The sequence below is a fragment of the Toxorhynchites rutilus genome, chromosome 1 (assembly GCF_029784135.1).
Source record: "Toxorhynchites rutilus septentrionalis strain SRP chromosome 1, ASM2978413v1, whole genome shotgun sequence".
Taxonomy (NCBI): Eukaryota; Metazoa; Arthropoda; class Insecta; order Diptera; family Culicidae; genus Toxorhynchites; species Toxorhynchites rutilus.
In genome coordinates, this window is record NC_073744.1 from 115,296,249 (window position 1) to 115,320,165 (window position 23,917).

A 23,917-nucleotide genomic window follows, 5' to 3' on the forward strand; every position below is an offset into this window, starting at 1 on the left:
TTAAATGAATCGCTCGTGCTCATGAATTCTTTCAATTATACAGGGTTTTCCATTTCGGGCTTCCGAAAGTATACAGCCCTGCGCTGACAACCGTTTGACATAACTGTCAACCAAAGCGTCATATCGTTAGTTGAATGTCTGCCATTTTACAATATGGATCGTTTTAGCATCGCACAACGTGTTAATTTTGTTAAATTATACTATAAAAATGATGAAAAACCGGCAAATGTTTTTCGAGCATTACGGACGGATTTTGGTCGTCATGGACGGCCTACAGAGCACACGATCGCTAATGTAGTGCGTAAATTCGAACAAACTGGATCCGTAGCGGATATTGTGAGTCGTGTGCATCATCGTAATGTGCGTTCGGCCGAAAATATTGCTGCTGTTGCTGCCAGTGTGGAGGATGACCCGAATGTTTCGATTTCACGGCGTGCTCAGCAATTGGGCTTGTCAAACAAATCATTGTGGCGAATTTTGCATTTGGACTTGCACCTACATCCATATAAAGTCCAACTGGAACAAAAATTAGAGCGTGGTGACCATGGAATGCGTCAGGCATACGTCGATTGGGTGAACGAACAACAGCAGCAAAATGCTGAATTTTCGCATCAAATTTTCTTCAGCGATGAGGCACATTTCGAGCTCGGTGGCTATGTGAACACCCAAAATTTCCGTATATGGGGCTCAGAAAATCCACACGTGATTGTTGAGAGGCCATTGCATCCGCCAAAAGTCACTGCTTGGTGCGCATTATGGTCTGGTGGAGTCATCGGGCCGTATTTCTCTGAAAATGAGGACGGCGAGACGGTAACTGTGAATGGTGAGCGCTATGGCCGCATGTTAACCGATTTTTTTTGCCACAAATTGAAGATATGGATACGGATGATATGTGGTTTCAGCAGGACGGCGCCACGTGCCACACAACACGACCGAACATGGCCATATTGCGAACGAAATTTGAGGGACGCATAATTTCGCGTTTTGGTGATGCCAATTGGCCGTCCAGATCATGCGATTTGAACCCGCTAGACTTTTTTTTGTGGGGTTATGCGAAAGACCGTGTCTATGTCAACTCTCCGCAAACTCTTGAACATTTGAAAGACAACATTCGTGAAGTTATGACCGAGATACCGCCCCATATGTGCCGAAAAGTCATCGAAAATTACCTGTTCCGGATCAAGGTGTACGAGGAAGCCCTAGGTGGACATTTGAATGATGTTGTATTTCACACATAATGGCAAAAACCAAACTTTAATTTGAAATAAAAGTTTCATTGAAATTCGAATTCTAAGTGTGTTTTATTTCAATTTACTTTCGGAATTTAAAGTTCGAAAACCCTGTAGATTAAAGCATTGGAATTCACCACAAATAGAGCAAAAAATTGCTTTGTCTGCAGATAATGCTCGTTGTGTTGCTTCAAACATCTGCATCTTTATCTCTATCTCTCGTCCCTAGATACCATTCGACACACGTACACTTCAATGTTCTGTACCTCAAAGCGCTTCACTATAGTGAGAGCAATCTCTATAAAATCACTTTATTCTGGGAACGATAAAATCTCTACCATTGGAGCACAATGAAGATAAAGCCTTGATGAACTCAAGGATAACGTTGTTATTTTCATAGAAAAATAAACGCAAATATAATAGCCATTTTGAGAAGGTGGAGTGGGGGCTCTTATCAGGGAAGTGTCAATAAGCCTCGGTAGATCATCTCTTGCTTTTCATTCCTATTACACACCATGCGCTCATGAATTTTAAAGCGTGGTTTTGAATTCGTGTGCAGATTTTTCTTCCTCGCTAAGATGAAAGATTGCGCATTTAATACAGAAGCTAACACACTCTCTTTCATTAGGCATTCAGATCTACACTCCATCTCATCATTAACGAACGTTCATGAAAATATCTTGAAAATTGCGACGTGTTTTCATCATCATCATCATCCTCATGGCTGGCAGAGTTGCAGAAATGGAATGAGAGAAGAAACGCTGTTTGATGTGCCGGGACTTTGCATGTGAGAGAAGTTTTGTAATTGAAATTCCATTTTATATTCATGATCGGTTCAGACGGCGTGTTCCGACGGAAACTGTATATAAAAAATAGACCGATTTCGCGATTAAAGAGTATTTTCGTGAAACAGTAAAGGAGTGTGGAGATGATGTAGCTTCTACTGTTCGTTTTGTAATTAATTCGTGTTTCAAATCGTTGTCGTACCGAACGTTAGCCAGCTTCCGCATGTCACCCCCCGCATCCGTATTTTGTTTGCTCTCATTTTTCGTGTTAACATGTCAGGAGGCTCCCTTATTAAATATTCTACCCCATGGAATGGCACGTAACACCCGCCATCCGACAAAAATGCATAGCAAGACTCGGGGAAAAAATGGGTAACGGCGGAAAGAATCGCGTGATTTGTGGTTGTCAAAAGTTTCAAAGCGGCTTTTCTCGGAAGTAAGGGCAAAGCCCATCATCATACGTGAAATTTCAACATTGGTGTTCACGTCACATCTTGTGCTAATTTTCGAGACGTCTGCCGGAAAATTTGCGGCATTATCAGGGGTTCGTTATTTCCTCGCAGTCAGTGTTCGGAGGATGATTTGTGTAAGTAGCTACTTGGGACTGAATAAAATATGAATGATTGCCTCAGGAGGTTCATTAATTGAGCTGAAGATTTTCCTCGTGTTCCTTGTAGTAAATTTTCTATATGAATTATGGGTGTAAATTCATACATATACAAAGCAGTATTATTTTTAGAGGAATTGTGGTTTTTAAGCAGGATGCGAGAATTTAATAAACAGTTTTTATCATATTCTATACCCGAATTGGCGGTACATCTACTTGCTTTATTTGTTCAACGCATTTCTCAAAATTGACCCTCAGACTTTCAATGAAATGTAAACGAGTGGATATTAATATGAAAACACATTTCCCAGAAATCAATCCGATGTTGGTAATCCGGTGGGAGCAATAGCAATCATAGATTTATTTTTTTGCGCTGCTTCCTCAGAGAATTTCATACTTTAGCTCGGAGTGATAAGGGTTAATTTTGTGCGTACGACGTATTCAATTCAATTTTGCTGAAGCAAAGGATTGAAGAATCTTCCAGCTCAACGAGTACTCAGTGTTCGTGCAATTCATATTTCCGTTACCAAACTGATTTCACTGAGTTTGCTGAGAGGGCAAAAACCGTTAGCTTGATGAAACATTGTGTATACTCGTTTCGCCAATATGTTGTGCTAAAAATAACGCGGTTGCTTTCAGTGATACAGAGTGGGCCACAACAACATGCTCATCGAAACAAAAATAATAATAAATGAATGCTTATTTTTTTGAAAACACATAAAGAGGCATTTATGACGGCGCCAGTGGTTGTGTGGTTAGCGTAACAGCCTCACAATCCGACGGGCCGGGGTTCAATCCCAGCTGGCGTCGTTGGGATTTTCTGAGGCGAAAAATCTCTGGTTACGTCTTCCTTTGGAGGGGAAGTAAAAGAAGTTGTCCCGGCTCATGAGTTGTTGAGTCTGATAGGTAGGAACAGGTGGAGTCGCCTCCCTGATGTCGGTGATTGGCACTGAAGTGGCGGAAATAGGCCGACGAAAAATAAGCGAAGATAAAAAAAGAGGCATTTTTTTAATCGGAACCTCTAACATTTAACCTCATCTATACCATGATCGTTCACGACATTTGTTTTGTGTTTTGATTGCAGCCAGTTATCTGATTACTTAGAATCATCGAATTTTGCTGTGAGGTGCCTGTAAATGGCGCCAACTTGTCGGTCAGTCCTCTCCAATGCTGAGAGGACAAAAGGATTCGAATTCTCACAAACTCATAATAAAGCGTCTGTCGAGACAGAATCCATGTTGGTACGAAGAGTTAAGCGTTAGATTTGAAGGATTATGTGTACCGACATAATAATAATAACCACATATCATTTTTGTTACCCTTACAAACACCTGGAACATGAGTAACGAGTAAGGTTGGCTCAAAGATACGCTGTACAGATAAAGAGTTTTTGTTTTGACGTAGGATTACGTCTTTCGAAAACTAATTGGGGGTGTAAATTTAAAAACGGAAATCGGTCGCATCTCGAAGATTAGAAAATTTGAAACGCTTTTTGGTTAGTCTCAGCGATAGAACAGAAACAGGAAGGATTCTACTGCAGTGGTGGACTCAATGGTTTCCACAAGGCTCATTTAGATGCACCACAGTGTCCAGTCGACCAGGAAAGAGTGATGGGGCAATGGTTACAGATATTAACATCGAGTACATTAAATCATCAAGCTTGCCTGTAATATTGGTTTGGAAGGCTCCTCAATCAATCCGACCGTTGAGCGACGATAGGAATGGCTCAACTGCGTTGGGAAACACATCTTCAGTGCCCGGTTATCTATATGCTTTGTGCAAGTATGATATCCACAGAAAACAGTCGTAGTAAATAGTGACACCCTCTTCAACAGTACGCTTCCTGAACGACACTGGACACGATGAATTTCAGCGCGATGGGTTGCAGCCGTTTGTTACTTCTAGAAATTGCTCCTTCTTGAGCAATGAAAACATGCTTCCATTTGGAAGCGTATTTTCAGACCGTGCTTCGCTTTGACGATATCGTTCATTTGGAAATCTGCTCATAACATTTTGCCTTTTACAACCTTTTTCAACTTCAAAACTATTTTTTCAGCGCTTTCAATTGCTAAAGATGAGCAGGAGTCGAGTTCTCCTTCCACAAAGAAATTGTTTGAATTTTAACTTTAAAAAATTTCAAACAAATTTTCAATCTACATTAAAAAAATATTCTAGAAATAACAATTTATATTTCTCATAATCGTTCTTCTCAAAAACTCAGAAATTATTTGGAAAAAATACTACTTTTGTTTTACTTTTAATATTTTTGTGTGTAATCACGATTGACATGTTCTTGCTACCTAACATGTCAAGAACATGTCAATCGTGAGAATTTACACATAAAAGTGATACAAGTAAAAAATTAATTGTTCAGGAGTCTCCATGATATATTCTAGAAGCGTTAAAAGATAGATAAGTTAAACAAAATTAGCATTAGTCGTACTTTTTCCAAAGAAAACATGGACAAGTTCATGCTAGAAAGGGTGCTTTTCCTGTAGGAGTGCCTATACTCCAATGTTTGGATGATTTGTTGGTTATGGTTATGTTCTGGGCTTTTCAAATATTTTTAGGGGAATTGTGATAATTACGTTGTTTAGAAAAAATATTTAATTTTTGAAATTTTTTTTTTTTGTAGGTCTCATATTATTTGGGTTTGTTTTTTTTTCGTAAAAATTCAAGAAAAAACATAGACCCTTTTAAAAACGTCATCTATTTTTTTAGAATTCAGTTATGCACAGTTGCTTAAATGGTCAAATGGTCAATCTTTTTACACCCAAAAGTTTCATTATTACCTGAGATGGTGCTGGCAACTCCTAAGATAAATTGAAATGAAATACGATACACATTACCACGAATCTATGCTTGAAGCTCGATGTATTATAGGGCAAATGATCTTGGTTTGTCCGGATTTTCTTCATGAAAATCACACATAATCGATATGAGTTTGGGTTTGTTGGAAAGTCACAAGTCTCTAGTTGCTAATACTACCATAAGGTGTTGAAATTATTCAAACTTTTATGTTTTTAACGATTTTCCTTAAAGAGAAATTATGATCAATATACCATAAAACTACTGTAAATCATGAAAAAGACAATTTTATTTATATGTTTTGAAACATTCGAATACTTTATTTGACACAGGAGCGCTGAATTAAAGCATTCAAAAAAGTGGGCAAACCATGATCGTATTTTCGACTGGACAAACCAATATCATTTACCTTAAATATGGTAATTTTAGCTGTCCAGTTTCTGTAAGACCATTTCAAAATTCATAAGTAATATCAATGAAAAACTAAAAACGATCGGATGATTTACATGGCAATAATTGGCAACCTTGCCATTCCGGCTAATAACCTGGACAATTCGTGTTGGAATACTATTTAGCAAATTCTGCTGAACGGATTTCTTGATATTTTTCCATGTTTCCGAAATTGTACCGTACCGTGTACCGTTTTCCTATCCTTGCACGCAGAATCTACCAAGGATCCCCCTAAGATTTCCAACAGGATTCAAGTCTGGAGAGCAAGCTGGCCAGTTTTAAGTTCTTGGTCCTTAATCCATTGCTTAGCTTCCTTGCTGGTATGAATAGTAGCATTGTTTTGCTGGAATATGAATTGTTTGTGACAATATTCACGCAAAAACGGTAGGATAGAGGTTTCCAGAACATGTATTGAAGAACTTTTCGCTATGGTGTATAGCAAAATGTATTCTTTTGTGAACATTCTTTATCACCACATACCATGTTACACCGTCGGTTCATGTGAGCTTTGGCAAAACTCAGACGTCTTCCAATGTGAGATGGTGTAAGATGAGGAGCTTTAACCTTTTGAGCCCTCTTTTTGTGAGGATTTTTTACCAAAACTTGACGAATTGTCACTCGAGTAACATTTTAATTGAAATAATGCTTTATTTGCATAAGCGATTTAGAGGTATTCGAAGCTGTTCTAGCTTACCGTATCCTTGAGGATTCGCCAAATAATTGAGCACTACTTGATGGGATCGTCCAATCCGACGAGCAATTTCTATGATACCCACATTTTCTCGGTGAAATGCATCAATTTGTATTTCTTCTCTTCGTGAGCACTTTTCCCTTCGGCATTTTCCAGATTTATTTATCAAAACAACTAAAACTACCCCCAGCATGGTAATCATTTGATTGAAGTTGCATCTGAATGAATTTTCAATGAATGAATGAATGAATATTTTGAAAGATCGCTGAATGTTTTTCTTGTTAGTGACTTTCTTTCCGGTGGACTACTTTTTGGCCTTAATGGAAATCTTGAATGAACCCTGTGCATCAGTGCCATTTGTTTGCACAAATCGTTGTGTTCCTTCAGCGTCTCGGTTACGGCCACTATAATCTCGTTCACCAGTGGATGGTTGGTAACCTTTTTCAGCTTCTTCTATACAAGCCCCATTCCGATCAACACATATGCAAGCGAGTACAAAAGTACTCGCAGCTTACATGTATCTGCTACGACGATTTCTCCAGGCGCCTTGATATTGCGTCCGTGTTCGGGAATACATTTTGACCAGCAAAAATGTCAGCGAGTAAGTAGCAGGGCTCTGCATAGTCATAGTCAACTGAGGATAGTCAGCTGACTATATCCGTATTCAGTTAGTAATGACTTTTGGCTTCTTCACGCAGTTTCTCCGCCAAAACGACTAAACAGTCAGTCGGGCTTTAAGTCGCTAACTATTGTTCTGTTGATGCACTCAGCTAGCTCATTTTGCAGGGGACTATATATTTAGCGGATGGCCAATGTCGCGTATCCTTAAGCAGCTTTGAGAATCCATCGTTGACGAACTCAGCTCTCACTTGTTTGCCTTCTCGCCATGTTTCAAAAGTCCTCGAATGATCTAATGACATATAAAGGTAACGATTCGATGTAGAAAGCCCTTTCTTCTATGCCGTTGGAGCAGTTGTTTGTACGTGAAAAAACGACGTTCGACGTCTCGTGGCTTCAATTCATACGGCACCCTATGTCCTACCTTTCGGATCATTCCCATTGCTTTTAAACGATCTGATGTGGTTTGCTGAGATACTCCAAGTGTATCTGCAAGTTCTTGTTGCGTTTGTGACGGATTTTGATCGAGCAAATCCTCCAATTCTCCATATTCAATTCAATTCAGGCCCGGAACGTTCTTCGTCTTCAAAGTCAAAAATACCACTTTTACACCTTGCAAACCATGTCTGACACGTTCGCTCAGTTGGAGCATGGTCACCATGAACTTCCACCAAAATGCGATAACTTTCCGCAGCTTTCTTCGTATTGAAGTAAAAAAGTAACATTCCCGCAAAAAAACTCTCGTTGGTACGAAATTCGACATATTCGAAGTGGCAAAAAAACTATGTTGTTTACGTTTCTACTTTTTGACATATACTGAAAAAGACGCGCAATTGCAGTAGCTTTCCAACGAATGTCTGGAAATTTGATTCACTGGAATAATGATCAAATTACGCCATCTGTTGTAAAACCGAAGAAACTTACTGGTACACCTAATAAATAGTTAAAACTCATCAATTTAATTGTTGATTACAAGGATTTCTCATAGTGTCATTTATCTTCAGAAACAAAGCTTCTTGATGATGTTCACTTTCCTCGCCTGCTCAATTCCTCTTTCGGATGAATTGGAGCTGAGTGTTGATTGAAGGGTAAATGTAAGATTTGGCAAACAGCTACACTTTTTCTAAATTCTCCATCGAAACGCATCTCGCATCTCGCATTAACTGTATCCTCTTTGCAGCGGATAATCTCTTATTTAACACGCATTGAAATTCGTTGTTTCCACAACAAATTGACGTTCGTAGCGTAGCTTAAATAAATCTGCATTTTTACAAAAATCGAGTCGTTGGCAATGTTTTACAACTTTCTTGTTTGCAGCATTCAAAAACCTCTATATGACTTAATTCAGTATTAAGGTTGTCTGAAAAAATCGGTTGTGTTGCCAATACGACCGTTGTTGAAAATTTTTAACTTTTGAACCGCTTATCCGATTCACAATTTCAGGAAGAATTGATTTTTCGTTTTTGAGATTTTTTTTTGTATTTATCCTTACATCATCTACGCGTTTTCATTTGTTTATTAAAATATTTTAAACCGTAGGAAACGCAACATAGCAACATTTGAAACATTTTTCGTCTTAATGTAGAAGTTTAAGGCGCCATGTATTAAATAAGTAGTAGGGTCTGAGCCTAGGGGTACGGACGGAAGTTTGACGTAGGACTGTGATTGTTCAGTACAATTGTTTTTTTTAATACAGTATAATTCTTTTCATTGTTCAGAAATCTGTTAGTTTAACTCTTTTGAAACTCCAAAAGGTGGCACTGAAAAGGGCCGTTGGTTATATGTACTCATATCCGTCAAATGGTTTGTAATGAACAAAAAAGAAAATAAGCTTCTGGCAGGAAATTCAGCTGTCTAACTAAAAATGATTAATGAATATCAGTGTGAAACATAACAGGGTGGAATGGTAGATGAAGTATATGTGGATCGGTGAATAAAAAAAATATCTTCATTGATTACATTCAATATGAAGTTTATGGGGAAGAAACAAAAAACAAGTTGAGAATACTTACGTTTTCGTGATATTTTGAGGTAAAATACACATGAAAGCCTGAAGTTACTTTATTTTCAATGGATAGCTACGGTATTGTGATTTCTTTCTATTGTCTTATTCTTATTATTAGTCTCTTTCTAAGGTAGTAGCAGTAGCTTTTGCGGCGAAATAATGTTCGTTTCCAGTCTATCACAATCAAGTCGTATTGGTTCTACTACTCAATCTATCATAGAAGAAACTGAGTCATTGAGAATTACGAATATGAGTCATGAAAATTATTAATATTTCATTTCGTTACATTTTTGTGATACGATGTAATGCCGATCTCAAGTCCTCGCGTGATAATCGCTGCCATCCTCCTAGTATTAATATCATTTTTCGCTGTACAATTGCCCATGTTGCCGCAGCCCGGAAATCACTCGTTTAAGATGTTCGTCACCCCGTCATATACAGAAGTCATTCGCTAACTGGACTATTTTCAACTGGACTTATCTATAACAGGGTATAAATTAACTGGGCTGCAAAGCAGTTATGTATCAATAATAGATGTCATCTTCAATTTGAAGTATTGCTTTTGCTGTTATGCAGTCCAGTTCGCGAGTAAAATTCGATAATTGTATTGATTTTTCGGTCCATTTCACGAACGATCACTGTATGGGTGACACTTTCCTCATTGCTTTGATGAAATCTTGCATGAAATTTGAGGGATGCATGAAATCTTGCATCTGATTACTTCAACATATCGAAAAAGGTTTTGCTAATTTGTTTGATTGAACGAATTATTGCACATAATTTTGTGTTGCATACAACATTCATGGGAACGAAGTTCAAAGAAAGAATGCATAATACATGATTTACCTTCGCATCCGCTCGCAAAACATACCTCTTTTGTTTTTGTTATATTGCTCACTTGTTTCATTATTTCCACTATTGATCTCCCAGGCGAAAAAATGCTGGATAAATTTGTCGTCTAATGGCATATAATATATATCGTAATAACGATTCTGCGTAATATACATTTGAAAATTCTTAGTAAATGTTACACTTTTCGTAGAGTAACCCCCCTTTATAGGAATCAAAGACGTAGTCCTACGTCAAAAGTCTATTAATATCTTTCATTTACGCATACAAATTCGTTAATTGATTGAGCAGTACAAAAGTTACACATTTTCGTACATTGCACAAGCACTTTTTCAGATCACCCTAATTCGAAATTATGCTCTCTAATTGAGGGGCTTAGAATGCAAGGGGTGTAAATGACTTGATCGATTTCTCTTCGTCAACTTTTTATTTAGTTAATAACTCGACTGCAAAAACGTTCCAAATTAAATTTGCAATAGAATCCGATAGATGAGGTTCTGACCTATTTTCCACATTGTCAAATACAGCTGGGAATGTATTTGCAGCGAAGTTATGACCAAAAGAGAGAGTCGATGTAGAGAAATCGATCAAATCACTTACACCCCTTTCATTCTAAGCCCCTCAATTGTGATACAAAAAATACGTGTCAGTGTTCAGTGAGCTTTGTATTTTGATAGATCCCTTTTTCAAAGAAATTGCTATGTGCGTTCATTAAGAAACATTATTTTCCGTCGCAAATTTACAGCCAATGACAGTGCAAAAGTATCAGCATTTTTCAATAGCTCCAATCGCTCAGAAAATTAACCCTACCATATTATTGAGACGATGTTAGTGATACAATTTAGGCGGAGAAAAAACTTGCGAAAAAATTTTTTTTTACCCTACGATGTATGTTCAGGAAGTGGAATTAAGTTTATTGAGAAACTTTTTCTCCGGCCAAAAATTGAATTGATGATTAGCTTTGGGTTCGTTTTATTTCAGTATCTTACCGACCTTTCACGACAGAAAAGTTCTGCATTGATTGCCGACGGAAGCAAGCAAGCCCAAAAAAAACCTCCACAAACTTTAAATGCTGCTATGTCTGTTTGTAAACGGTCGGGTTGATATGTTTGCTCCGTATTGAGTGAAGTGAGTTTTACTTACCCTCTAAAATATCAGTGGAATTATTTACAGTGTTTGTTTCTAGCGATGTAATAGACTCAGTTGCCGTCTCACGAACCTCTACGATCACCTTTTCTGGTCCCTGTGGCCAGCCGGTGTCCCATTCTGTAAATAGAGAGATGCCGGCAGTTTTTAAGTGTTTCACGAAGATTCATTTTTTTCTGCAGACCTGGCACTTCTTGACTGTGCGAGTCTTCTTGCTGACCATTCTGATTCTCTTGATCCAGCTTGCTCTGGAAAGGAAGAATGAAATGTATTATAATTATTTCCTTCTAGATATTTTGAACGCAAAAATATTGGCTCACATTTTTCATATCAGTTGTTGCTCATGTTACATTTTACGAACTAGGCACCCATCATGCGGCTCGATGTTCTGAATAATTTACAAGCAGCTAAACGTCGGGAACGGCAATGGTGCGTGTATTGCTAGCAAGAGCACCAGCTAACCATCCCGAACGCTCTGTGCCACCCACGAAAACAGCTAAATTGGCTGTCGCTTCAGCCAAACAATACATGTATCGTGGTGGTATCGTGTTCCGTCAGCGTCGAAATGTGACCACCGAAAGGAAACACCTACAAAGGGGGTACATTAACTTTGCATGAAACCGAGCTGCACAACGCAACGCCAACACAAGGGTCTTTCTCTGAAGTGCTCAAACGTTCAACAAGTCGCAGTTCATTGAAAGTGGTGCCTCTAGTGGAACGGATGCGGAATCACAATTCATTTCAATTAACCTGCGGAAGATGGTCTGGGTTGTTCGAAGCTTCCTCGGTAGTAAATTTGTACCTGTCGTTACTAATGAGGTTGGCAAAGAAGAAAAAAAAGCTGTATCGATACATGTAATAGATCTATTTTGTTCAGGCACTCCGATTTGAGCTTTTTTTTGTTAGTTTCCCAACCGGAATTGAAATTCAAATTCTTGTGATTCTCGTTGCCGTATTTAGCATAGTTTTCCATTGGTTTAGAGCGAAAATGCCAAGGAGAAACTATTTATTCATCTTCCATATTCTTTTAATTATTTTATCCTTCCAGAACCCTGGAACCCAAAGTTTCACGACAACAAAGACGATTTTGACAGCTTGTAGGAGTGCACTGCCCAAATATACATGGTTAACGTAAGCGCCAATATGACCACAATCCACTTTTTTATTGATTCACATTCATTACCATGTTATACATACCCCAAACATACAAACATGGTACATAAAAATTGTGTTTTCGAAAATTTTCTTTTGATGCCAAATATTTTAAAATTGTATAAAACATCGAGATCCAGTCTAGTCTAGATTGGGATCTTCAACTAAATTCGTCGGGCCGGAGCCATTTTGTGGATTATCTACATCATGCATGAAGCTGAGCTGAAAACCTGGGGAATATCAATGATTGAAGCCAACTGGAGGGCTCTATCAACACCACGACAATCCAAATCATTCATTACATCTTGTAACAGAATAACACGCAACCTACTCAGCTTGAATAAGGCAGATTTGAGTACATTAACCGGTCTATTCACCGGACACTGTCCGAACAGGTATCACCTTAAAAAAATCGGAAAACTGGCAGATGATAACTGTCGTTTTTGCAATTCGAAGCTGAGACTTCGGAACATTTACTGTGTCAATGCAGTACACTAATTCAGCGAAGACTGCGAATTCTTGGAAAGGGCATTCTTATGCCTAACGAGATTTGGTCTGCTGAACCAAAACAGGTAAGGAACTTCATAAAGGAAGTCATACCTTCGTGGGGGGATATGCAAAGTCCTGGTGCGACTATCATTTATTCCCTGAGTGATAGAACGAACTGACACTGCTTCCTTAGCAAACTGGAGTACACTACAATAGATCAAACTAATGGTCGCAGTGGTACAATGCTTCTAAGAAGAAGAAATCTGAAGGGTGCAATTTACATACATGTGGTTCAATGGTGTCTCCGGGCTTTTTAACACACTCAATAATGTCTTAAAATCTATTAACCTCTCCACGAGGTACATACTTCATAATTCGCTCTACGGACGCGTGGAATGAATCAGCTGACAAATAAGTGTGTTCTGCCTCTAAATATTTCAGAGTAATTCGATGGATTCCTATTATTGAAAAATTGAAAGCGGGATGGCAAACCCATTAGATTCCAGAATAAGATATATCGAACATCGAGCCAGAACGACAGGTTTACAAGCTTCTTTGAGAGATCCGTATCACTCTCGGTTTCTGTTTCGGAACTAGTATAACCAAATCCAGGGCACCCCTTCCGGACATTATAGAAATGTTCTTCCAAATTCGTTTTCTTCCTGCAATCACTGGGACTGTCAACACTCAAAGAAAATCTTAGTTTCATTTCCAGGTAAGTGAGGTAAGAACAGCATCATACCGGCCTAAGTCAAGATTGCGAATAAATGTTGAACCAACACATTGTTCGCATAAACTGACGTAATGCGTTTTTAATTGAATTAGAATAACAAACCCTCATAAAACACCTCCGGACCACTTTTGATAGTTAACGTTTATTGAATGGACAGATATTTTTTATAAAAATTATACACCGTCATGATTATTCAGCTAAAAACAAGAAAAACGCATTTGAGAGTTTTGGTGATTACGGCAACCATGCATATTTTGGCAGTGCAGCAACTCTAGCACTCATATCCGTGGAAGAAATTAACAATTTTCAAAAATGAAAACTATTAATGAAAATTATCTCTTCTGTATCAAATAAATATTCTAATTGATAGTTTGAAAAGTTTTCTTCAAAACTTCTGAAAGAATATTGAACGTGAACGTGAATAAATTTTGATTTATGCTCATAATGTCTTTATGAAATGGTTATAAAAAAAAAATTAGAATAGCATGTTTTGAGAATTGAAAAAAAAAACCATCAGCAATTATTTTCATTGATCTTTTGACGATTCAGAACTGCATTTCAGCATAGTTATCTTAATAGCTACTGCTTGCTTCACACGTTCTAAATTTTCTAGATGCAGACACCGTACTTTTTGTCCTAAAATGAACTCAGCACACCTTACGTTATCGATCGTTATTAAAAAATGAACATGTCCCTGCTCTATTTCAGTAATGATGATCCGAAAAGAAAATCAGGAAATCAACAAGATTATCGAATGAACACCAGAGCAATGAACATCAATAACAACATGCCATGAAGTTCATTTTTCATTGCTTCTTCGTTTTCGTCTTGATATTCGAAACGTCAAAGTTGGAGATCATTGCGTGTAGGTGAGAATAAAAAGTATAAAAATTCAACGGCAACCAATTGAGAGAGAAATCGGTTGATGGTAAGGGAAGGCCATCCCTGAATCTGAATGTACTCGCGATTGGCCGGAAATGGCATCCACCTCGATTATGTATATGGGCAGTGGGTGAAAATAACAGACTAGCGGAAAACGAATATAATCTTGTTCTGACTTCCGGTTTAATGATGCTGGCTCTGAATGACCAGCAATTATAGAAAACCCCTTCGATATAGGTATTGAGTGAAAGGGCTTTAACAGAAGAAGTTGAATATCGTATTCCGATGTCATTTTGGAAAAGATTATGGTGGCTTCCGGTTCATTGAAAACAACCCTAAAAGACCAAAAATGGAGTTAGTGAAGGGGAGTTAGACAAGGAAAGTGGTAGAAACGATCGTGTTAATGCGAAATGGTGGTAGAAAAAGAGCATTGAAAGCGTAAATGGAAACGGAAACGAAATTGGAAACAGAAACGAATGCAACGCCAATGTCAACGACCGACGCTCAACGCTCAACGGTTAACCGGAAAACCATTATGTTGGTTCTTCTGTACCCCTGATCTTTTTATTTCTTCTAAATATGGAAATAAAACTCACTGCACTGATGGAGATCATCTTTCGTGATAATCATCTGACGATATTATTATTTATTTATTTATTTGTGACACTTTACCACTAAAATGCGTGGCATTCGTGTCATTTTATGATTTACATTTTTCATTTTCTCGCTGCATTAATTATAACTAATTAGATCTCATTGAACAAATTGCTATCTCTTAAAAAATTTAAGAGGGCTTTTTCTTTTTCAGTGTCATTAGCTAGTATTTCACTTAGAGATCCATTGATTCCGCATGCTTTTCTTATGGGTTCATATCCTCTGCAATCCATTATTATATGTTGCACAGTTGTTTGCACTCCACAGTATATGCAAACAGGTGGGGGTTATGGTTCATTAGGTGTACATGGGTGAGCCGTGTATGCCCTATTCTTATTCGGGTTAGAACTCGTTGTTCGGACGCGCATTTGCGATCTTTGTATTTATTAGGTGTGTGCTTAGCTAGTCGCAACTTGGTTCCACTTTGATGCCATTTCGTTTCCCATACTGACCAGATTCTGTTTCTAATCGCACGTACAATATCCTGGGATGGTACCGGGATGTCAAGTTGTGGTTCATTTCGGCCTTGTTTGGCCAGTTCATCAGCTTTGTCACTGCCAACAATGCCAGAATGGCCAGGTATCCAGCTGAAGGTAATATTCCGTTCCTCTATGTTCTTTTCAATGAACTGTATCCATGGGTGTTTTGATTTGACCTCCACTTAACGCATCAAGACAGCTAGCGGAATCGGTAAAAATAATGACATTTTTATGTCCTCGTACATGTGATACGGCTGTTTTTAGAGCAAACGCTTCCGCTGAAAACACGCCACATATTTCAGGTAAAGCGAAACTGTAACTATAGTTGCACATCACTACTCCAGCACCAGTTTGGTTATTCTCTTTGGAGCCATCGGTGTAGATTTGTTCATGGTCGGGATAAAAGCTAGAAACAAATTCCTTGAACTGAGGTAAAACAGTGATCCTGTTTGCGCCTGATCTGATCTTTCTCCTAAGGTTGTTGTCAATTTTCGAGAGTGCTGCATACCATTCTCTATCTGAAACCCATAAAGTCCTGCATACCTTCGGAAAACTCCATCCAGTTGCTTCTTGCAGAAGGTGATTTGCTCTTCTTGTTATTTGATAATCAGATGCTTCTTCGAATTTTTCCATTATACGAATAGTGAGTTGACACAGACGTTGGATAAGGGCCAAGCGAAATAGGAGGCAACCAGCTTCAGCCATTATGGAGATTATGGGGCTAGTTGGGAATGCACCAGACGCCTGCCGAACTACATCATTATACATGGGTCCTATGATTCGCTCAATTGCTTCGATGTTGATGCTTGTGATTCCCAAGTCGTAGAAAAGCTTCGAAGTGATTAAGGCTGATCCTACTCTAAAAAGTGATGAACGATTACTCCTTTTTAGACGGTGTCCGAGTATGCGAAGAATGTTGATTTTTTTGCAACAGCTTTTTTTGGTATCGGTAAAATGTTTCAAAAAGTTGAGGTTTGAGTCAATCATTATCCCGAGAATTTTCATGCTTCTCACACGTGGTATTGGGGTCTTGTTGATTTTAATAGATCGACCTCGCATTCGGTGTCTAAGATGGCAGATGTGTAGCAGTTTAGATTTGTTTGGAGCAGTGGTGAAACCTACGCTAGATGTCCATTCAACTGCAGCTACAACAGCTTTTCTAAGTGTCCTGCGAACAGTTTGATGATCCGTTCCTTTTGCTGTAAGTATGACGTCGTCTGCGTACAGTAGGATTTCTACTTCATTTGGTATAGCGTTAAATATTGGTTGCATAGCCACAAGAAATAACGTTACGGACAGGATTGAGCCTTGTGGAACTCCATTATCTGCTTTCCTGAGGCTTGAGAGTGAACCATTGGCAGCCACTTGGAAGTATCTGTCTCTAAGGAAACTGTACAAAATATTCATCATGCGTCCAGAAATTCTCCAGCGAGCTAGCGTGTTAAGTATTTCAGGTCTGTATGTTGTGTCGTAAGCTTTTGAAATGTAGAGAGATATTATTTCGACGTGCTCATTCTGCTCGAGGGTAATAAGGGACTCTAGCTTAGCAAGATGGGAGTCGACTCCTTTGCCAGCGCGAAAGGCGTGTTGGCGTGGATCCAGTTTACCTGTGGATTCCAGTTCCGTAATGAGTCGTCTATTTACCATTCTTTCAAACAATTTACCAAGACAGCTAAGTAGCGTTATCGGTCTGTAACCTTCAGGCTTACTGAAGTCTGCATCAGGTTTTGGGATCGGAATTATAATGCTTACTTCCCATTGCGCTGGAAAAACACCACTGTCCCACACATGATTATATAACTCTAGCAGGGACATTTTCGCAGAGAATGGTAGACGTTGCAACAGAGTGTAACTTATATTATCAGGACCTGTAGAGGAACCTCCATGTCGATTTAGTGCCCACAGTGTTCTTCAATGGTAAAATCCGCATTATAACATTTGTTCGTGTTTGTTCGTTGATTGTTGAAATTGCTATCTTTACCGGATTTATGTTTCTTGCGAATTTTTTCAGAGTAGTTTGCGTCAGATGACCTTATTTGGTATTCATCAGCTAGGGCATTTGTGACCATTTCTGCATTATTGGTGAGGCCCGTTTGAAGATTTAGAGATATGGTATTGCAGCGTCGCTTCCCTTGTAGTTTATTAATGTTATTCCATACTTGACTGGCGGGGGTATTGGGGTTAATATTTTCCACAAAAGTTTCCCAACTTGTTTGTTTGGCAATACGTATAGATTTTCGACACAAAGATCGAGCTTCTTGAAACATTTTCAAGGCAATACTTTTTTGTGGGTCGTCGTCCCTCAAGCGGCGGAGAGCTCTTAATCGTTTACGCCTGGCTTTTATTGCTGCTTCCACCTCTAGGTTCCACCAAACGACAGATTTTGGTCCTATTTTCCCTGTAGTCCTTGGAATGCTGGATTCTGCTGCTGCAATAATATTGTACGTGAAATCATCCACTGTTTGATTAGAACCAGGAAAAAGCGATCTCATAGTAAGCTGTTCATAGAGCTCCCAGTTAGCATTTTCAAAGATCCATTCCTCTCGGCGTTTCGGCTCATCAATTTCTGTAACAGTGTCTATTAAAATTGGTAGATGATCACTTCCTGAGAAATCTAATAGTATCTTCCAGTTGAATTTGCTTGCATGTGATGTTGAGCAGATGGAAACGTCAAGTGCCTGAGAAGCTCCCGTTATAGGATCAATGCGCGTGTGACAGCCATTGTTAAGGATAACCATATCGTTTTGAACTACTATATCTAAAATTTCTTCCCCACGTCTTCTTGTTTCATAAGGAGAGTTGTGCATTCTGCTGCCCCATGCAGTATGATGAGCGTTGAGATCAGCTAACAGAAGTAAAGGTTTTTGAATCTCCATGATCAGGTCGTTTAACATTTTGGTGGCAGTTTTATCCCTTGGTGGAAGGTATACTGATGCAACCGTTATTGCCATTGGAGCATACAATTGTACTACAACAGCCTGGATATTAGTTCGAATGGGAATTTGTTGGAATGGAGTTCCTTTTTTTATAGCCATACCAGCGCCTTGTCTGCCGTGAATGGAACACTGGCTCAATAGTAGCTCGTAATTGTTTCCCAGTTTGGTCTTATTCTGTAGTAATCTGCATTAGTTTCTTGCAAGCCTATGATGACAGGTTGATAGCATCTGGTCAACATCTGCAATTCCGGCTGGTGTGAACGTAGTCCGCATATGTTCCACTGAATAGCAAATGCTGGTGATTTTCTTCGATGTCTGATGGAATCGGATTCGGTGTCATTAGATGATTGGGATGTGGTGTCGTAACAAGCTGCATCTATATGCCCTCGAACTTTCATCCACATATCCGGAGATGTGTTTGCAGATTCTACATTGACGGGAAAGATAGTGGTACTTAACTGGTCTGTAAACGAAATATTTGTTTCGATACTTGCCCGGGATTGCGAGCAGACCACGCCGACTGCCGCCAGGGGCTCATCGGATCGCTCCGGGACATCCCTGTTCGGGGTCGACGTGGGTGACGGTAAACCACAGTGCAGAGTGTTGATAATCGATGTTACGGATAGTTGCGGCTCGGTACTAGGCTGGTTGATATCCGGATGAGATGAAGTCTTGTTTTCAATTTGTTGGCACGTCCTGACAGATATGATTCTGTTGGTGTTTCTTACAGTTATGATAGAGCTTTTTGGTGAGTTGGGGTGAAAAAAAGTGAGATTTGACTGTTTTGTGAATCTGGAAAGCGTTGAGATACTTGCCCGGGGTGGCAAGCAAACCACGCCGACTGCCGCCAGGGGCTCATCGGATCGCTCCGGGACATCCCTGTTCGAGGTCGGCGTGGGAGGCTTGATGCTTATGGTATCCGAATATTTGAAATTTATTTTGCTGCTTGACGGTTTGATTATGAGATTGTGGATTCTATCGTATTCCTCGGCTGTTTGAGCAGGACGTTTTGCTAGGTTGGCGGTCGAGCTGAAGGCTTGGTGATCAACAGGTTGAAGAAAGGCGTCCCGGGTCTCCTTACCTAGCAGACTCGCTTCCTCTTCTGGATGTGAAAGGAGTACTTCACATTCCTCACTTTCAAACCGCATGTTGGTCTGCTTGGATGTGTCCGGCATAATTTTAAGTCGTTGTTGCGAGTTGTGATTAGTTTGGAGCATGTTTTTGACTGAGTTCATACAAGGTGGTGATCGTTGTTCGTCCATATTCTTGTCCTTGTTCATAGCAGGGTCGATTTTATCGTTGGTAATGTGTATTTTCTTATGCAATTCCTGGTCCATTATTCTTCTCGGTATCGGTATATGTGCTGCTTGTGTCATATTGGTTCGAGGAACGTTTAACCCGAGCTTCGGAAGGGGATATATCTATGTGTCGTTTACCACTTCTGCTGCGCACATTCATAGCATGTCCAGGTCTATTATTGTTATGCTTTTCAAGTTGATTGGTTGGTGGAGAGATAAAAAATTTGTCCTTTCTGGATTGCCTGTCCGTTGGTATTTTTGACAATTCAATCGTGGGAGCAGGTAATGAAGTTTTCAAGGATGGTTTCTGATGGTTTACTGGTGTTTCTTCAGGAGATTTTAATTGACTGTGAGGGGTTGGTCTCATGGTATTTTTCAAAGAAGCTAGTTCCTTTTCAAAACAGTTACTTGATTTTGAAGGGCTAATATCGTTTGATCTTTGACGGTCAGTTCTTTTTTAAATTGCTCCTGAACAATAATGTTAAATGTTTCTTTTTTACGTCTATCAGTGCAAATTCGCCTTGCCTCAGAAAATGACAGACCCTGTTCAATTTTCATGTGAACAATTTTTTCTTCCTCTTTGTATTTTGGACAATCGCGCGAGGTCATTCTATGTCCACCATTGCAGTGGAGGCAGTTCGGAGGGTTTTCACATTGCTCACCTTCAGGAATGTTATGTAGTTTTGAGCAGCACAGGCAGATTTTGGGTTTCTCACAGAACTTTTTCGAGTGACCGTAGAAGCCGCATTTGTAGCACATCATAGGCGAAGGATAATATACACGAACTTGGATTCGTAGTACACCAAAATATACGTAATCCGGAAGGGTAGTGCCACTGAATGACAGTACTAATAGAGGGGTATTTTTCAAGTTACCGTTAATGCGTTTCTTGATCCTTCGTACAGTGTGTATTCCTTGCGATGCTAAGTACTGTTTTATAGCCTCTTCATCTTGTTCAATGGAATCTGGGTCATATACTTTTACGTTTTACGTCCTTGAACAGTGTTGAGAGTCGGATGTGGGAAAATCTCAATCGGGGTGCCGTCTTTCAATTGAGTCATTTCAACGAGTTTTTCAACGGTAGTTTTTGAGCAGCAGCGAAGTAGATATCGCGAACCACGACCTTCACGAGATGCATATATTTTTCTTGCTTCTTTAACTCCAATCACAGATTCAATTGAAGATCCAACTGTAAAGGGGTCCGGTAGCGCAATACAGGTAAACTTCGATATAACGTACATTTCACTTTCAAAATTGTGCGTTGTATCGAATTGTACGTTATATCGAAGCATAATAAAGTACTCACAAACGTAGTCTATAATACATTATTGTGTTGCTGTTTTAGTAAAGTTAATGAATAACTTCAATCAGAAGACGAACCCAGCCTTTCTCATGATGTTTCCCTTCGTACTGTTGATTAAAGCTTGATTCATTTAGAATCCGGAATCACAAAACCAGCTGTATTTCGGAATTGATTGAAGGCACAAAACTTGTTTTAGCATCACAATATGGATAATTCACTGTTCTATCAGAAAAAAAGTATTGAAAAAAAATTTCCTTCACACTTTGGAAATGTGTACGTTATATCGAGGTAAAATGTACGTTGTATCGAGTGACGTTATATCGAGGGTACGTTATAACGAGGGTACGTTATATCGAAGTTTCCCTGTATATTGATTCTGTTGGCTTGAATTTTTTTGTTTCTCTGCTTCACTTAGTTTTCGACGCAGCACTATCACAATTTCTTGATCCAAATCGTTTGGACCAAGCATATAACGCGGTTTCCTTATTGGCCATTGTAGTTCTGTTGTGCCCCAAGCGGGGCCAGAGGAGCTACCGGCCATAAGCCGGGAGCTGGTGTTATGTTTTTTGAACTCTTCTCTATTCCAAATCAGCTACAGGTATAGTATATAATATTTTTCAACACTACCGAATATTGTTGATCGAAACCACTTGAAACACACTGAAAAGAGAAATATTTTTTTATATTTCTTCGAATTCTTCAAATATTAGACGAGGTGAAAAAATTCGACAGTTGTCGTTCAAGGCTTGCTATGTTCTGTGACGATATTGACAGTAAGATATATGCCTGAATGCAAGTTTTCGAAACTCATTCTCATAAAATAAACAAAGTTCAAGCAAGATGACATGATTGAAATGAACTGCATTAAAAATGGACAAATTTTTATCAATTTTTCATAGGTTCACTTCAACACCTGTTAATGAGACAACTTGTGCGTCGTCACTCATAGTAACTCAGAAGTTTTTTTTTTAAAGAATGGACGGCGCTATCAGTTGAACTGCGGAAGTTATGGCGAAAATAGTAAAGCAACTGCGCTCCATGGTTTGTGCGTACTGGGAGCTCCATCCCGTTGCAAAGAAAGTGCACATCGTCAAGTTCATCGAGTCCACATTATACACCCGTTCCGGAATGAGAGCATTGAACGGAATCCTGGTTTCGGTAGTCCGACGTTGACTAAAACGGTGAAGCTAAAGATGGTTCCATCGCTCCGGGCTTTCGACCGGGAGGTCGGAGCAACGGGGCAGACAGTGGAAAAATACCTAGCGGAGATGGTCATCATCATCCGGAAACGTTTGTCAAGACCGGCTGTGTCGGAACAGTAAGCTATGACCCAGAAACAAAGGTTGAAAGTAATGGAGAAAGATTTTTTTCCGGCGAAGCGAAACATCGGGGTCGTCACAGACGACGAGAAATATTCAACGTAAATTCCGACATGAAGTACATCTCTCACCCCAAGTTCCCAACGAAGGTGCCTCTGTGGCTAACCATCAACGAAAAAGGGATGTCAAGGCCGCTCTTCTTTCGTTCCGTCCGAACTCAGCCAACGCTCTGAACATCCCAGAGCTGCGTCCCATCGAGAGTTGCTGGGCAATCCTGGAGCGGTCTACTTCAACAATTTCGTAGCGTGAAAACGGGGGAGGAACTAACAAATAAATCTAAGAAAGAACTGTAAAACATGCCAACAGGTACGTTTACGACAGCATTGACGAAAGTTTCAGCCATTTGTCGGAAGGCCACCCGATAGGGCATCGAAATGCTTTTGTAACATGGTAAATAAAATTATGTTTTATGGGAAATTAACCCCATTAAATTATCATTTGTAGTTTTTTTTATCGACATTCGAAAATAGTCCATTTTTAACGCAAGCGTTGTCGTTGCAAAATGACAAAAAGATATTATTTTGTTCCCACCAAAATTATTGTCAATTCACTACTTCAAAGGAAGAATTGATATCAAAAGTGTTTCCAAACATCAAAGATGATTATCATGTGTTTGCGAACAAGGAGCGTAACATAAGTTTATAGACGAACTGGATATAAACGTTCAAGACGATCGATTCCATTACCGAACCCAATGGAGTCGTCAAGTATCCAACAGAGTTCCATGATTCAGTGGGTTTAGCCAGGAATGTCGCCACACAATTTACAGCCCAAGGTTGGTTGGCAACCGGAACTATGGCAATGGAACAAGACCCACTGCTAAAAAGATGATGAACGACTTGATTAAAGCAACTATAATTATAGGAAAGTTCAAAGGCGAAGATTTGCTTATTCCAAGAATAGCACCAATTTACTATTCTTTTGCATTCAATCGAGTTCAATTTACTATTCTTTTGCATTCGCTATGATGATCAATAAGTCACAAGGTTAATCATTAGGAAGGTTGGAAGTATGTGGAATAAATCTTGAATTGCCATTTTTTTAGCATATACAGGGTTTTCCAACTTTAAATTCCGAAAGTAAATTGAAATAAAACACACTTAGAATTCGAATTTCGATGAAACTTTTATTTCAAATTAAAGTTTGGTTTTTGCCATTATGTGTGAAATACAACATCATTCAAATGTCCACCTAGGGCTTCCTCGCACACCTTGATCCGGAACAGGTAATTTTCGATGACTTTTCGGCACATATGGGGCGGTATCTCGGTCATAACTTCACGAATGTTGTCTTTCAAATGTTCAAGAGTTTGCGGAGAGTTGACATAGACACGGTCTTTCGCATAACCCCACAAAAAAAAAGTCTAGCAGGTTCAAACGCATGATCTGGACGGCCAATTGGCATCACCAAAACGCGAAATTATG

General features: G+C 39.2%; 1 protein-coding gene across 2 annotated transcripts in view; it reads right to left on the reverse strand.

Moving 5' to 3' along the window:
• The window catches only part of LOC129766173 (uncharacterized), a 161,547-nt gene that overhangs the window by 57,642 nt on the left and 79,988 nt on the right, over positions 1–23,917 (reverse strand). The window contains exons 2-3 of one of the 2 annotated variants that reach the window (XM_055766654.1): positions 11,373–11,436; positions 11,186–11,308 (exon numbers count right to left, since the gene is read on the reverse strand). The exons of the other annotated variant lie outside the window; for it this stretch is intronic. The gene's annotated coding sequence lies outside the window, so the exon portion shown is untranslated. The remainder of the gene's footprint in view (positions 1–11,185; positions 11,309–11,372; positions 11,437–23,917) is intronic. 2 annotated transcript variants of the gene reach the window in all.